This window comes from Macrobrachium rosenbergii, chromosome 23 (genome assembly GCF_040412425.1).
Source record: "Macrobrachium rosenbergii isolate ZJJX-2024 chromosome 23, ASM4041242v1, whole genome shotgun sequence".
NCBI lineage: Eukaryota > Metazoa > Arthropoda > Malacostraca > Decapoda > Palaemonidae > Macrobrachium > Macrobrachium rosenbergii.
In genome coordinates, this window is record NC_089763.1 from 24,115,995 (window position 1) to 24,132,209 (window position 16,215).

The following is a 16,215-nucleotide window of genomic DNA, read 5'->3' on the forward strand; positions in this document are numbered from 1 at the left end:
GTGAAAGAGAGAGAGAGAGAGAGAGAGAGAGAGCTGCAATTTCAGATTCATCAGTTTCAAGAACAGTAGGAGTGTGTGTGTTTGTGTGTGTGTGTGCATGAGAGAGAGAGAGAGAGAGAGAGAGAGAGAGAGAGAGCTGCAATTTCAGATTAATCAGTTAGAGAGAGAGAGAGAGAGAGAGAAATGGAATAAAATAAATATAAACATTAAGGTTTACCAATGGGATGACGTCAAGACACAGCTGTTTAATTTTGCCCCCAACCGATTATTTACGAAAGATATCCCACAATAAAAGAGAGATAAACAGGACAATAAGCCCACGAAATCCAATTAAAAGTTCGCAGACAAATTCAGCCTACGGCTCTCTCTCTCTCTCTCTCTCTGTTCCTAATTTCCAGCCAACGTCACAGGAGTAAGCCCCGCGGAGGGGGGTCAAAAAATAAATAAATAAAGAGATAAATAAATATATAAAGAAAGAAAGAGAAAAAATATATAATATAGGCCTATATATATAATTATATATATATATTATATATATAAAACGGAAGGAAGAACAAAAGAAAAAAGAAAGAAATAAAACTGTATATCGTGATCGGTTTCAGCTGTACATAACAATGTAGTCCAGCGCATGCGCAGACAGAGATCGATAGGTAGATGTCTAGACAGACAGATAGATATTTAGATAGATAGTGAGATAGACAGACGGACGGATAGATAGATAGACAGATGGTTAGACAAACAAATAGATTGATAGATAGATATATAGATAGATAGACAGACAGTTAGATATATAGATAGATAAGGATAGATCGATGAAAAATAGAGATAGATCGACAGATAGACAGACAGATAGACAGATAGACACATATAAAGAGAGACAGATAGATAGAGAGACAGACAGACCGACAGACATATAGAAAGAGATAAACAGACAGATAAATAGATAGGTATTTAGACAGCTAGACAGAAAGACAAAAATATAGATGGATGGATAGATAGATAGGCTATACATATAGATAAAAGACAGACAGATTATATATATATATATATATATATATATATATATATATATATATATATATATATATATAGACACGAACAACTATACAAATGACAGACAAAGATTAATAGACAGACAGAACTATCAAATTTCATTTAGCAAGCGCAAAACTGCAGACGCTTCATGACCCAATAACGCCATTTGTTGATATCTGGCGATATTTCCATTTCCTCCCAGAGAGAGAGAGAGAGAGAGAGAGAGAGAGAGAGAGAGAGAGAGAGAGAGCACAAAAGCCTACGTTATTGGGACAGAATCGAGCCAATAGACAGTTAGAGACGAATTTATGGCCTCTGGGCATGCGCAGTGAATCCTAATGCTTGCAAGGCCACCAATGCTTTCGTTCTGTGATTGCGATAAAAAAAATAAATTGCCTGATTCTTGTAGGAAATATATATATATATATATATATATATATATATATATATATATATATATATATATATATATATATATATATATTAATAATTTCTTTAGGATAAAAGGCCTTATTATTATCCATAACTAATACTGCAAGTATGTTTGTGTATGTGTGTGTTTGTATGTACAGTATGTATGTATGCATAACCTATATGTATGTGTATATACTGTATATATATATTATATAGGCTATATAAATTATATATGTAGGCTATATATATACATATATACAGACATATATACAATTTATATATATACATAATATATAGCCTATATATATATATACATATATTTTATATATAAATTATATATGTATATATATATATATATATATATATATACATATATACATATATGTATATATATATATATATATATATATATATATATATATATATATACATATATATATATACATCACTTCTATTTAAAGCCACTCAAATACAAACGGCCTGCCAACCTAATAAAGTTTCATCACAAGTAATCAGCTTCAGATTACTCGCATTAATAAGTATAATCCCAGATAATAAAGGTTCACAAAATAATTTCGACTTCTAAATCCCCATTTGTGAGCTCAATTAGTTCCACGTACTATTAACATAAAACAAAGGATATTTACGAACGCTAATGAATCATTAGTTAATGATTCTCATTAACGGTATAATGATTAATTATATATATATAATTTATGAATTATCAACATGACTGAACAGTACGCTAACCTACCAAACACTGCGTAGCTCGGTGGCTAGTTCTCGAGTTGAACTCATACAAAGCTTCCGTTACCTTTATTCTGTTTTATTAACTTTATATTCATAAATAAGATATTTGGACTAGTTAGTCCAAATATCTTATTTATCCTCTCCCTCTCTCTCTCTCTCTCTCTCTCTCTCTCTCTCTCTCTCTCTCTCTCTCTCTGTAAATGTTTGTATCCAAATTATCTCTCTCTCTCTCTCTCTCTCTCTCTCTCTCTCTCTCTCTCTCTCTCTCTCTGTGTGTGTGTGAGTAAATGTTTTGCCCAAGTATCTAATTTATCATCACTCTCTCTCTCTCTCTCTCTCTCTCTCTCTCTCTCTCTCTCTCTCTCTCTCTCTCTCTCTCTCTCTCTCTCTCTCTCCATATATCATCATCTCGGGAAACTGTATAAAATTACCCCCACCACACATCTGGGGTTAAAAAAAAAAAGTTTGAACGTAAATGAACATATTAGCGCTCATATTCCCAACGCATTTCCCGGAATAAGTCCGAATTTTGTGATCATTTCACTGTTGATTAAAAATTCCCGGGACGTGGAATGCACTGCGCATATATCAGACTCCACATTGACCCTCTTAATTGCTACAGACTTCTTTTTTTTGAGGGGAGAAGGGGGAGGGTGGAGGGGGTGGAGGGGAGGGTCAAATTATCCAACCGGAGAATGAGAAATCTCTGCCACTAGGCATAGGTAGTATCTCATTTCGGAAATGAAATTGGGTAAGGAAACTGGTCTGCCATTTTACCTGGAACCACAGTCATGTCTTTTATTTCTTTTATAATTTCCCCTGCATGTATGTCGTTATTTTTTTTTTAAATACAGTTTCCCCTTTATTCCTCCCACCGTTGGACTGTGGAACCGTCTCCCTACTGAGGATGTTGTGTAATTGTAAAGCTCGAAAGTTCATGCGAAGATGCAATGCATTACTACCTTAAAACAATTCTCTGGCTTACAATTTTATCTATTTCTTTATTAATTTGTTAATTTATTTTTTCTAACCTAATGATTGATCTCTTCTTTCTGTTTCCTATTACCTTCTGTTACTTCTTTCAAATGAACACCTTATCCTTTGGAAGCTTGAATTAATTTTCAAGTCAATGGCCCCTTTGGTGGGTTTGTACCATATAAATGGGGTTTATCTTCTGAAGAAGAATAATAATAATAATAATAATAATAATAATAATAATAATAATAATAATAATAATAATAATAATAATAATAAAATCCCCAATATATTGTCCGCGCTAACTTATGTCGTTTTACAATGTTGTGAGGCAATAATGAAAAAATAAATTTTGATCCAAAACCCACCCATCCCAAAATTATTATATTGTCTTACACAAAAAAGGTACAAACATTTCCAAAAACACTGTCAAACACTGACAAAAACACCAATAAATATTAATAAACATTAATAAACATGACATAGAATATGTTGAATATGTTAATGATAATCCTAACCAGCCTGTGAATAATGATTACGAAGTTATTAGTGACTAATTAAAAATTACCCAAAATTAAAATTGTTACACAGTTAATAACATTAATAAACATGGACTATGTTGATGATAATCCTACCCAGCCTGTGAATAATGGTGAATAAAGTATGAAAATAATCATTAATATAAGATAATGGTGATTAATGCATAAAAATAATCAGTAATGAAGAGGATAATACTGAAAAATGCAAACAAATAATCATTAATGTAAGATAATGGTGATTAATGCATAAAAACAATCAGTAATGATGACGTTAATAGTGAATAATGCATAAAAATAATCAGTAATGATGACGATAATAGTGAATGATGCAAACAAATAACCATTAATGTAAGATAATGGTGATTAATGCATGCAAATAATCAGTAATGATGAAGATAACGGTTATTAATGCATAAAAATAATCAGTAACGATGAAGATAATGGTGAATAATGAATAAAAATCATTATTAATGTGAGATCATGGCGATTAATGCATAAAAATTTTCATTAATGACGAAGATAATGATGATTAATGCATAAAAATAATCAGTAATGATAAGGATAATAGTCAATAATACATGCAAATAATAATTAATGTAAGATAATGGTGACTAATGCCTAAAAATAAGCAGTAATGATGAAGATAATGGCTATTAATGCAAAATAATAATCAGTAATGATGAAGATAGTGGTTACTAATGCATAAAAATAATCATTAATGATGAAGATAATGGTGAATGAATAAAAATTATTATTAATGTAAAATAATGGTAATTAAACCATTAAAATCCTCATTAATGATGAACATAACGGTGATTAATGCATACAAATAATCAATAATGACGAGGATAATATTGAATAATGCATACAAATACTCATGAATGTAAGATAAAGGAGATTAATGCCTAAAAATAATCAGTATTGATGAAGATAATGGTTATCAATGCCTAAAAATAATCAGTAATTATGAAGGTAATGGTGATTAATGCATAAAAATAATCAGTATGATGAGGATAATAGTGAACAATGCATACAAATAATCATTAATGTAAGATAATGGTGATTAATGTATACAAATCCTCATTAATGATGAAGATAATGGTGATTAATCCCCAAAAATAAGCATTCGTGATTAAAATAATGGTGATTAATGTATATATATATATATATATATATATATATATATATATATATATATATATATATATATATATATATATATATATATATATTATATATATTCATTCATTATTATAAGTTCATTGTGATTAATGCATAAAATAATCAATAATGGATGAAATGGCAAGAAAAAGGATGTTTAATGGAAAAAAAAATGGTTTTACTCACCGAAATTTGGGTAGTTCTTGTCTTGCCTATTATCTGTCTAGAATAGTCAGTTGTGTTAGGCCTATTCAGTAGACAAGCAGAGGTTATCAACAAGGAGTTAGGGGCGACTAGAGATGTTGAAAACACTATGCAACAATTTGCAATTGCATTGAACCGAGTTGACAAAAAAAAAGACAAAGTAGTGGTGATTATAAATCTCTCTGTACTGTTTTAACTTCACTTTTAACTTCACCACGTTGACATTTTCAACATCAGGCTAGCTGACATGCATCCAATCAACATCAGGCTGGCTGACATCCAACCAGTCAAGGCGTTTTTTGCACAGTGCCTTGAACAGATTTACAGAACTTGAACATCTTCATGGAAGAACTTTTAATTTCATGGTGTTCATTAGTTTCGTGGCCCTCAGGCTCTTTATTGCTCTTCCTCCCTCAGATAACTTTTCCAAACCAGCTTGGGTACTCTTAAGCCAATAGCAGTTATTGCATACATGTTTAATAATACTTGGGGATGGTCCAAAGGTTGGAGGGGGGGAGGGCAAAGCCAGGTCAGGATCCGGCGCCCTAAGTGAGGTTAGGAAGGTAAGGTCTGGTTAGGTAAGGACATGGCTGTCTAGGAAAGGTTAGGTTTTCCCTGACGAGGCTGAAGAAGGTTCCAAGGACTGGGAGCCACTGCTTGGTGGTGGCACTGGCAGGCACTGTCCTCAAAACTGATAGGAGCGGCAAATTTGTCAGCACATGTTATTATCACTGTTATGGGAATGCAACCCACACGTCATGCGTTGCGTCACTGTCGCTAGGCCTATAGCCTAGGCCTAATAGCAATGATAATGACATCTTTATCTTTCTTTTCACAAGACTAGCCTACCTTTGCCCATTTTCCTTTCCATTCTCCTCTTTATCATCATATTCCTTTTTACCTTCACATTTTTTGAGTAATAACACTATCACTACTATATTTTGCCGGTAAGTGCTCGTAATCACAACTGTCACCATCGTCTGGAGAGAAACATCATCCAAATTGCCTTACCTTATAGAGGCCTATTTTCAATTTCACTTTATTTTCACACTATCTGGTTACAGTCAGACCACATCTATGTATTCTTCATTGTCTCGACTCAATTATAACGATAATATTATCGCTCTATGATTAATAAAACGAAGATAATAGCGAAATGGTCATTCTATCCACCAAACACTGAACATCCCGAACGCTGATTGGCTGCTGCTCGATAATAACAAAGGCGCTGATTGGCTGGCCTCCCTCTAGGGGATGTAATAACTATCCCGTTGTTTGCTAAGCTATGTAACGGCTCTCCATAAGCTAAGCGGGGCACTCAATCAAGTAACAATGGTTTAGTTCGTGGGTGTAGATGGGAAATATATCAATGATTTTACTCTAGAATCACGCAAAATAATAATAATCCGATAAAAGATATTTGTACTTCCATCTATAATTACGACTGAAATGAATGAATTTATGTGTCTTTTGTTGGCGTTGCCTGTATAAATTGAGTCTATCTTGCTCAGAAGTTGCTCGTAAAATTTGTAGATGTAGATTTAGATGTAAATGTAGACGTACAGGGGTACGATATATCTATATGGATCATGTTACTGTAAATACAGGGTGAGCATGCAGTTATGAAATTGGTATTGGGAAAAGGGGATACAACGATTTCTGATCATGTTATTCAGAGAGAGAGAGAGAGAGAGGCTAGGTGAAAAAACTGTAACTTTTTGTATGGTTTGATTAAGAAAAAGGGAGTGAAACCGTTCATTTTCAGAAATGATACTACATAGTTTAGTAAGGAATCTCTCTCTCTCTCTCTCTCTCTCTCTCTCTCTCTCTCTCTCTCTCTCTCTCTCTCTCTCTCATCCATTACCCCTATTCCATTCTCCCTTGTTTACTTAGAATATGAAAAATGAAGTTTGGAATAAACGGACTGAAGCAAAAAAAAAAAAAAAAACCATTTCAAAGGCAGCGTAGCATTTAGGTTCCAGCTTCTGAAAAAGACCAAAATTTTAATCTACTTCAGAGAACCAAAAAAAAAAAAAAAAAAACCTCTACCGGGTTTTAGAAATAATACTGTTTAGGGGGAAATTCCTTCTCCTTCCACCCGCCCTCCCCCCAAATCCCTTCCCCGTAGGATCCACGTATCCCGCGGACCCCACGTGTCCTTTTTTCCTCTCTCCTGCAAAGCAGATATCTGTGTCAGGACTAACGAGGAAGGAGGTCTTAGGTCTTAGATGCAGCTTATGCAACTTTTCCTCTTGTGAAGAGAAAAAATTGAGAATGACACAATACAATTGGCTCTGCAATTACATTAACGAGAGCAATTAGCCGAGATCCATACCTACGAAGAGAGAGGCAAAGAGCTATTTAAATGGCTGATTTGTAATTTGTAATTTTGTCGAATAATGGCAATAAGGATGGGGGCTTCCTTATTTAAAGCTCGTTATTTCATCAGTAACTAGTACTAAGGAGCGTGAGCCCCATTCTCCCTATTCATAGTTAAAATACCGTCTAATTTTGCCATAAGGTATTATTATTATTATTATTATTATTATTGTGTATTATTATTATTATAATATTAGTTCTTCGTTATTGTACGAGTCGGTATAGTTCTCAGCTAGCACTCTGCTGGGTGTGATTTCGAGTCTCTGGCCGGCCAATGAAAAAATTAGGAATTATCTCTGGTGATAGAAATTCATTTCTCGATATAGTTTTATTCCACAATAAGCTGTAGTTCCGTTGCTAGGTAACCAACTGGTTCTTAGCCACATAAAATAAATCTAATCCTTCGGGCCAGCCCTAGGAGAGCTGTTAATCAGCTCAGTGGTCTGGATTAAACTAAGGTATCTAATTATTATTATTATTATTATTATTATTATATTATTATTATTATTATTACTCATAGCAGCATGAGTCGGGAATCTGTTCGTTTTATCTTTAAATATATGTACTGTACATATACATAAATGTGGATTTGTTCCTCAATTATTATTATTATTATTATTATTATTATTATTATTATTATTATTATTATTATTATTACTTCATTTGGTATGTCTATATACAATATCATTTTCTATATTCTAATCTTGTTGCAATTTGAAACACCAGTTCAGAGAGAGAGGGAGGGGAGAGGTACAGAATACCGTGAACAGAACAGTGTTATTGATTACTCGGCAGCTAAAAAAAAAATTAAATTAAAGGTTAATTGAATCAGAAAGTGCCTGAGTTATTGAAAACAAATAACCAATAACTAATAACTAAATAACCAATAAATACAGTCATAAACCTGTGTTCAAGGTATGTTTCATCAGCTTGTAAAATCTTTGATATATTTCATGATGTAATCACACAAAAAAATAGTTAACATTAAGAGTTGACAATATATCGTATACAGACTTTTTGGATATTTCCAATTACCCTAAAAAAAAAAACATAAAATCACTTCATTATAGAACATGAATCGTACAAATCATTGATAAACACTCTTTCATATGCTTTAAAATTTCCAAAAATCATATTCAGATTCTGGAAAACGTTCACTTCAACGTAAACATGACGACACCTTTAAACCCCATTTGAAGTCATTCATGTTATTCTCGAGTTTGCTAAAAATAGTACATTGACGTTCAGAGGGTTACATTCTCTTTTATCTGCTCTGAAATTTCCAAAATGAATTCAGATTCTGAAAAAAAGATAAAGTTCTGTACAAAACATGACGACAACACCTTTAAAAACCTCAGCTCAAGCAATTCATCCTTTTCTTGAATTTGCTAAAAAAATAGGATATTTAAAAGAGTTACTTTCTCTTTTGTCTGTAAAAAAATTTCCATTATTCTTCTTCTTCTTCTTCTTCTTCTTCTTCTTCTTCTTCTTCTTCTTCTTCTTTTAACGTGCCTTTTCCCCATTTGTATGGGGTAAGCACGATGCCTTCTTTTTGAAGTTATTATTATTATTATTATTATTATTATTATTATTATTATTATTATTATTATTATTATTATTATTATTATTATTTTGTAGTTGAATATGATGGCAGCCTTGGTTGCATTAATCTTGTAGATTATCCGTTCAACGCTTCTAATTAGTCTTTTTTCTTCTTCAGTAACAGAATTAAGTAAAATGCCAAAGTTCATTGCAGGAATTTTTATTCATAAAAATATCCAAATGTCGACGGTTATTGGAAATTCCGAGGGCGGAATTAAGTAACAAAAGGTAATGAAAAAAAAAAACAGAAATGAGAGATCACTTATTGAAAAAGGAAAAATAAATGAACAAATTAATAAACAAACAGATAAAACCGTAAGTAAATGATTAAGGTACGAGGAGAACTTCTGAAGAAGTTCCAGTCGCACGGCATCCTCAGTCCAGCGGTGTGAGGAACAAGGACCCCTGGAACTGGAACCGTACAAAGCACGACAACACCTTTAAATTTCAGTCGATACGATTCATCTGAACCTGGAATTTGTGAAAAGTAGTATATATAGATTTTCAAAAAAGAGTCGGTGGAGAAGAACCCTGGATTTCTTTTACTCGTTTTTTTAAGATCGAAGAAAGCGCGTCTCTATAAAGTTCCAGTTTTACTCTGTGTCAGTTTATCTCGTATTTTTTTTTTTTTTTTTGCCCGGTTCGGTCTAATTAGTCTCCTTCCCTATTCCTTCTTTTTCGTCTACGTCTTTATTCTAACGAAGTTTTTTTTTCTCGGAGTCAACTCTCTTTGAAGCCCAACAAAACCAGCTCTCGCTTCGTCTACAAAGATATGAATGTGCTAAGAAAAAAATCTTACAAAAATTTCTCGGGGTTATTCTAAGGCAATATTATTTGTCCTGTAAAAATATAAATTCCATTTAACCTTAGCAAAAAAAAAAAAAAATCACTGGTTATCTGAAACAAATATCAGTTATCTACAAAATACTAACAGGTTTTGGATTTGCCAAAGCAGATACAATTGGGGAAATATTTACGTATTCCTTGAAATAAAAATCTTCTCTCTTTTGGAATTGGACTATCGTATTTGACTAATATCAAAATATATGGATGGAATGATTTCAGCTCATATCAGTTATATATGGAATGATTGATGATCAGTTATATAGGAATTTCTTCCTTCACGCCTGACTCACATTTTTATCATAACGTTCGTCGTATATTCGTAGAGTGGAAAAGGTCCCCTCCGAGCTTTGTTGATATTTTTGATATTTAATTCAAATCTTCCCAGAACTATCTTCTATCGAGCTGGAATCTTGATTTGCAAAAATATATTTCCTGATGTGCTCATGATTTTTTGAAAGCAATGGATATGAAATATAATGTAGGTGCAGTTACACACAAAAATACAGCGCACAGTGATTTGACTCTCTAGAAATATAATGCAGGTGGAGTTATACACAAAAGTACAATGCACAGTGGTTTAACTTTTGAGAAATATAATGCAGATGGAGTTATAAAAAAATACAATGTACAGTGATTTAACTTTCGAGAAATATAATGTAGATGCAATTATGCACAAAAGTACAATGCACAGTGCGTTAACTTTCGAGAAATGTAATGTGGATGCACTTATACACAACACTACAATGCACAGTGCTTTAACTTTCGAGAAATATAACGTAGATGCAGTTATACACAAAAGTACAATGGACAGTGCTTTAACTTTCGAGAAATGTAATGTAGATGCATTATACACAACACTCCAATACGCAGTGATTTGACTTTCGAGAAATATAATGCAGATGGAGTTATAAATTACAATGCACTCGCTATAATGTGGTTCGGATTCCACAATAAGCTGTAGGTCCCGTTGCTAAGTAACCAATTTGGTTTCTTAGTCACGTAAAACAAGTCTAATCCTTCGGGCCAGCCCTAGGAGCTGTTAATCAGCTCAGTGGTCTCGTAAAACAAAATTATACTTAACAGTGCACTTTAACTTTCGAGAAATATAATGCAGATGGAGTTATATATGTAAAAAAAAAAAAAATTACAATGCTTAATCCTCAATGCTTTAACTTGCAGATGCCAAATCAAGAAATGGTCCCGTTAAGCCGAGAGTTGCCAATTAGTCAGTAGCCGATGGAAAAATCGCGGGAAACCTCCCAGCATTTGTTGGCCGACTTTACCACACAAAAGCAGTTTCCGTAGTCTTATGTTTCTGGCACGGACTCTTCACTTTTCTGTGCGTTTAGTCTACAAAACCCCAGAAGCAGGAAACGGTATATTTTGATGTGTTGGGAGACTCTTGCAGTAACTGCATTCAGATGAATGATGTTAACTTTGCAAATGTTTTGCTGTAAACATAAGTTTTTCATTGACCACTTTCACGCAAGTGTTCCTAATTTAAAAGCACTAATTTATTGTGTTATTATTATTGTGTTATTATTATTATTATTATTATTTTAGAAGATGAGCCATATTCATATGTGATATAAGTTAAAGTTAAGCATACCACCTTAGTTTAACCAGACAAACCACAGGGGCCATTGACTTGAAATTCTAAAGCTATATTATTATGTTATTATTATTATTAGTATTATTATTATTATTATTATTATTATTGTGAATTGTTAAAATTGATAGTTGCATCATGCGGCATTCTAGTTTGTATAAATTTTCTCTATTTTTCTAATATATATATATATATATATATATATATATATATATATATATATATATGTATATATATATATATATATATATATATATATATATATATATATATATATAAACATAAGGAGTGCTATCTGATGTATACACTACACACTCACATTGCACATATAAAGCACACCTCCAGGGGAGAACTTGAGTGGCAACCTTAGTCAACAACAATCAATAAGTTTTAATTTCCTCTCAGCATCGTCTCGCCATGAACAAGTTTCTTTGATGCGCACTTTTCTCAACATCAGATCATCTCAACCTTTGTCTCAATGTAATTTTCGATATTATATATATATATATATATATATATATATATATATATATATATATATATATTTTTTTTTTTATTTATATATAATATATTATACATTATTTGTATTTTATATATATATATATTATATATTATATATAATATATATTACATATTATATGTAAATTCTTGAAGCACCAACTTATTTATTAATATAAAAGGTGCACTGAAAAAAAACACAACTTAATTGCAGGTAGTTATAACTTTCAGAAATTTTGATTATGCAGTAGGAGTTGGCAATTACGTATGAATGTTGCCATCACTTTGTATCACTTTTGGAACTAAATGGAAAAAGCACTCTTATTTTCACCTCTGGCAAGAAAGTTAGATATATATGTTTTACGACTATTACGTAGTTAGCAGAGGGGGGTCGGGGGGCGTGGGTGGCAAATGTCGAAAAGTGAAGGTTCGTGCGATCGAGCTTTCTAAAACAATTTTGTTGTTGAATCTGCTGATTGAGGCCCTTAGAAGTTCAAGAGTGGATGTTGGCATTTTTTGCATGTCATCTCCCATATCTGACAGGCTGCCAAAGTTCGATCCAGTCCCCACAGGGTGAAAATTAAACTTTATTGAACATTGTCACTTTATATACCGTTTGAAAGCTTATGATGAGCTAATCATTTTTTTTACAAAAGAGCAATGGCTAAATTTTCCGTGGTTCTTGAGTTATTCACAATTTTTTCTTAAATTTATGGTTGAAAAGATGGCTGAAAATAGGATTGTAGAACGACATTCTTCTCTCCTTGTGTAGACAGAGCGATTTTCACAATAAGTTATGCTCTTTGATTTTGGTAGTTAGTCAGAAGCTACAGTAGATATGAAAATGATAAAATATCTGTACTCCCACATCAAGAGTTGAACAGGATATGTCAAGATTTTTTAGAGATGAATGACATAACAAAGTCTCGACATTGTTACTTCGCATTACCAGCTGACCGGTACAATGAACGTGCGAATCTTCAACAATGGTTCTAAACTGAGTGATATACTAGAAGCTAATGATGCATCCCCTTTTTGTGAATCAGGGTGGTTTTACAACAAGAGCTAAGAAGATATTTTTGAGGTCAAGTGCAGATTGGCTGAAATATAATCAGTTCTGGAAGAGCGAATATTTGGAGTAGAATGTTTGGGATAGAATGAAAAGAGGACACTGCTCACCTCTGACTCATGTACTCAAACATGCAAGACCAAAATAAAGGGACTTTTTGGTCTTAAAGAGGATAGATCACCTACTGTTCTGAGATTTCCAGTCATCTCACAGAAAAGACCAGAAGTGGACTTGGCAAAGTTGACTGGAGAGTGTGAGTTCTAAGTTATTCCACGCTCACTATTTAGCAGTGATGGTAAGCCTTGTTCTAGCTCAGACAAAAGCAAGCCGATGCATCTTATTGGAGAAAGAGCGCTCAATGAACTGAGGTACAGAGCGATATTGGCGCGCACCAAGTTTCTTCTTCTTCTTCTTCTTCTTCTTCTTCTTCTTCTTCTTCTTCTTCTTCTTCTTCTTCTAATACTGCATATTTAATATTCGGATAGGTACAGGTAAACTTGACACAAACTCACTCTGTAAAACGAGTCGTAATCATTGGTGGTATAGCTGTCTTGAATAAAATCAACATTAGCAGTGACATTAAGACATGTGCAAACCTTAAATCAGTCTTCACAAGCAAAGTACTTGCTGAAAGCTCTGGATTTGGCGAGGAACGACTAGTATTTGATCGATACAAAGAAGGAGCATTAAAAGCGCTCACCAGAGACAAACGTATCAATGGAAAATCTGTTCGTTATGTTGTGAAAGAGTGCAATTGTTTTCTTTTTCCTTTAAAATAGTGGAGTTCATAGCTAACGCTTCATTTTAGCAATGATAAGTTATTATCTAACACGCGAACAAAGCAAACATTCAGTCAAATTTCACCTTTAAGGGATAACAATTTTAAGTTGCAACTTTGTGCTTTGGTCTATAATTTCTGTGTTCTTTAAAAGCTCAGCTCTTTCTGATCTTTTTTTTATGGTTTTATGTATAAAGAACAGAGAAGTTATACGCCAGACACCGGACTGACGACGCCTATGGTTTCTCGAGGCACTCCATATATTAGAGAAAAAGCCAAAGCTGTTAACTTGCGGTGAAAGAGCAGAATTTCTTCCACCATCATAAAGAGAAATATAAAAATCAGCCGACGCCAAACACCATCGTCAGAGAGAGGCACCGGATGCTGACGGCATGTCACCTGGATGGCCCTATAGTACCAACCACGCCAGTGGCGGTACCCGAGCCAACACCCACCTCCAGCCAGCATACTGGTTAGGCCTAGAAAATCACAATGCCTCCTGGACAGATTTCGTCACTACTCCATGACCAGTCAAAGTTCAGCCCACTATTCAACCCACCAATTGTAAACACCCAGCCTGCCATAGATACTTGTGCATCATGTCTCAATTCACTCCCTTTTGTACTCTCATAGATGACCGCTAGAGTGCTGTCAACACGTTAGAGGAAATAAACCTAAGACAACAGAAATCTTTATACGTCCTCAGGAAACTTGGTATACCAGCTACATGCTGATGAACAGAAGATTGTAAAACGAATAGAAGACTTTATACAAATTGAATGCCATGAAACAACTATAATTTTCAATGATACCGTGCTCAGAGAAAGGTCCCTCCCTAATAATAATAATAATAATAATAATAATAATAATAATAATAATAATAATAATAATAATAATAATAATAATAAGTATCAAGACCTGAAAATCAAAAATAGAAGGATATGGAATATGCCAGTGGAAATTGTACCCATAATCATGGAACTGGGCACGATCCCAAGATCCCTGAAAGGAATCTGGAAAAACTAGATGCCAAGTAGCTCCCAGGACTCGTGCAGAAGAGTGTGCTACAGAAACAACTCACATAGTGAGAAAAGTGATGGACTCCTAAGGAGGCAGGATGCAATCCGGAACCCCCACTATAAAAACCACCCATTCGAATAGGATGACTGTGGTAGACAAAAAAAAAAAATAATAAATAAATAAACAAACAAAATAAAATAAAATAAATAAATAAATAATAATAATAATAATAATAATAATAATAATAATAATAATAATAATAATAATAATAATAATAATAATAATAATAATAATAATAATATGTGGGTAGAAGACCCTCTTTTAACCAAGCAAAACTGAACGTAATTGCTGGATCTGTATAAAGTTTTTTCTAATCACGTTACGATTGCTTTTCGCCATTACTGCCTCCGCTTGTAGATCTCCCATATTTGTCATTCCTTGGAGAGGTAACCATTTGTTGATGGGAATTCTTTTTCTGATAAAAGAATTCCCATCAATGAATGTTTACCACTCTATAGAATGACAAATACAGCACGCAGTAACGGGCAAAAAACTATCTTAAGAAACACTGAAAAAACTTTATACAATTTGAATGCAGATACAGCAATTACTAATTCTACTTAATAATAATAATAATAATAATAATAATAATAATAATAATAATAATAATGCATCCGTACCTGTATAATAATAATAATAATAATAATAATAATAATAATAATAATAATAATAATAATAATAATAATAATAATAATAATAATAATAATAATAATAATGCATCCACACCTGTATACTGACAGATTTCAGATCAAATCTTTGTAAATCATTATTTATAGTTTTTAATTCAACGTGATATGAGGCAGTTGTTAAGCAGCTTGTAAATGGCTGAAAGCTTTTATCTTCCATTTCTCTCCCAGGTGATGAAATACTCAGATATAAAACCAAACAAATAAATATTTTATGTCGGTATTCAGCTGCAAATGACATTTCTTCGTAAGGTCACTGACCTCTTAAAGCCCTTAGGGAAACTACGCTCATCAACCCTCCTCTCGTAAACTGCTTGATAATTATTTAGCAAAACGTACGAACATTTCATTTAATCACCTAATGTTGCAATTTTGAAAACTGGAACACAAGTATAAATATATATAGAAGCACATTATAATATATATATATATATATATATATATATATATATATATATATATATATATATATATATATATATATATATATAAAAAATAAAGATTTTAAAAGTACGTCCAACCACTTTTCATATTTGTCAAATAAATTCATTACGTTTTATTATTCATTTATCGTAATGAGTTATAAATTA

General features: G+C 32.7%; 1 protein-coding gene across 2 annotated transcripts in view; it reads right to left on the bottom strand.

Annotated features, from left to right (window-relative positions):
• Positions 1-6,299, bottom strand: part of LOC136851381 (neurotrimin-like) — a 177,496-nt gene extending 171,197 nt beyond the window's left edge. The window contains exon 1 of one of the 2 annotated variants that reach the window (XM_067125454.1): positions 5,061-6,299. The gene's annotated coding sequence lies outside the window, so the exon portion shown is untranslated. The remainder of the gene's footprint in view (positions 1-5,060) is intronic. The other variant, XM_067125455.1, reaches the window with a different exon arrangement.
• Between the last annotated feature and the right edge of the window lie 9,916 nt (positions 6,300-16,215).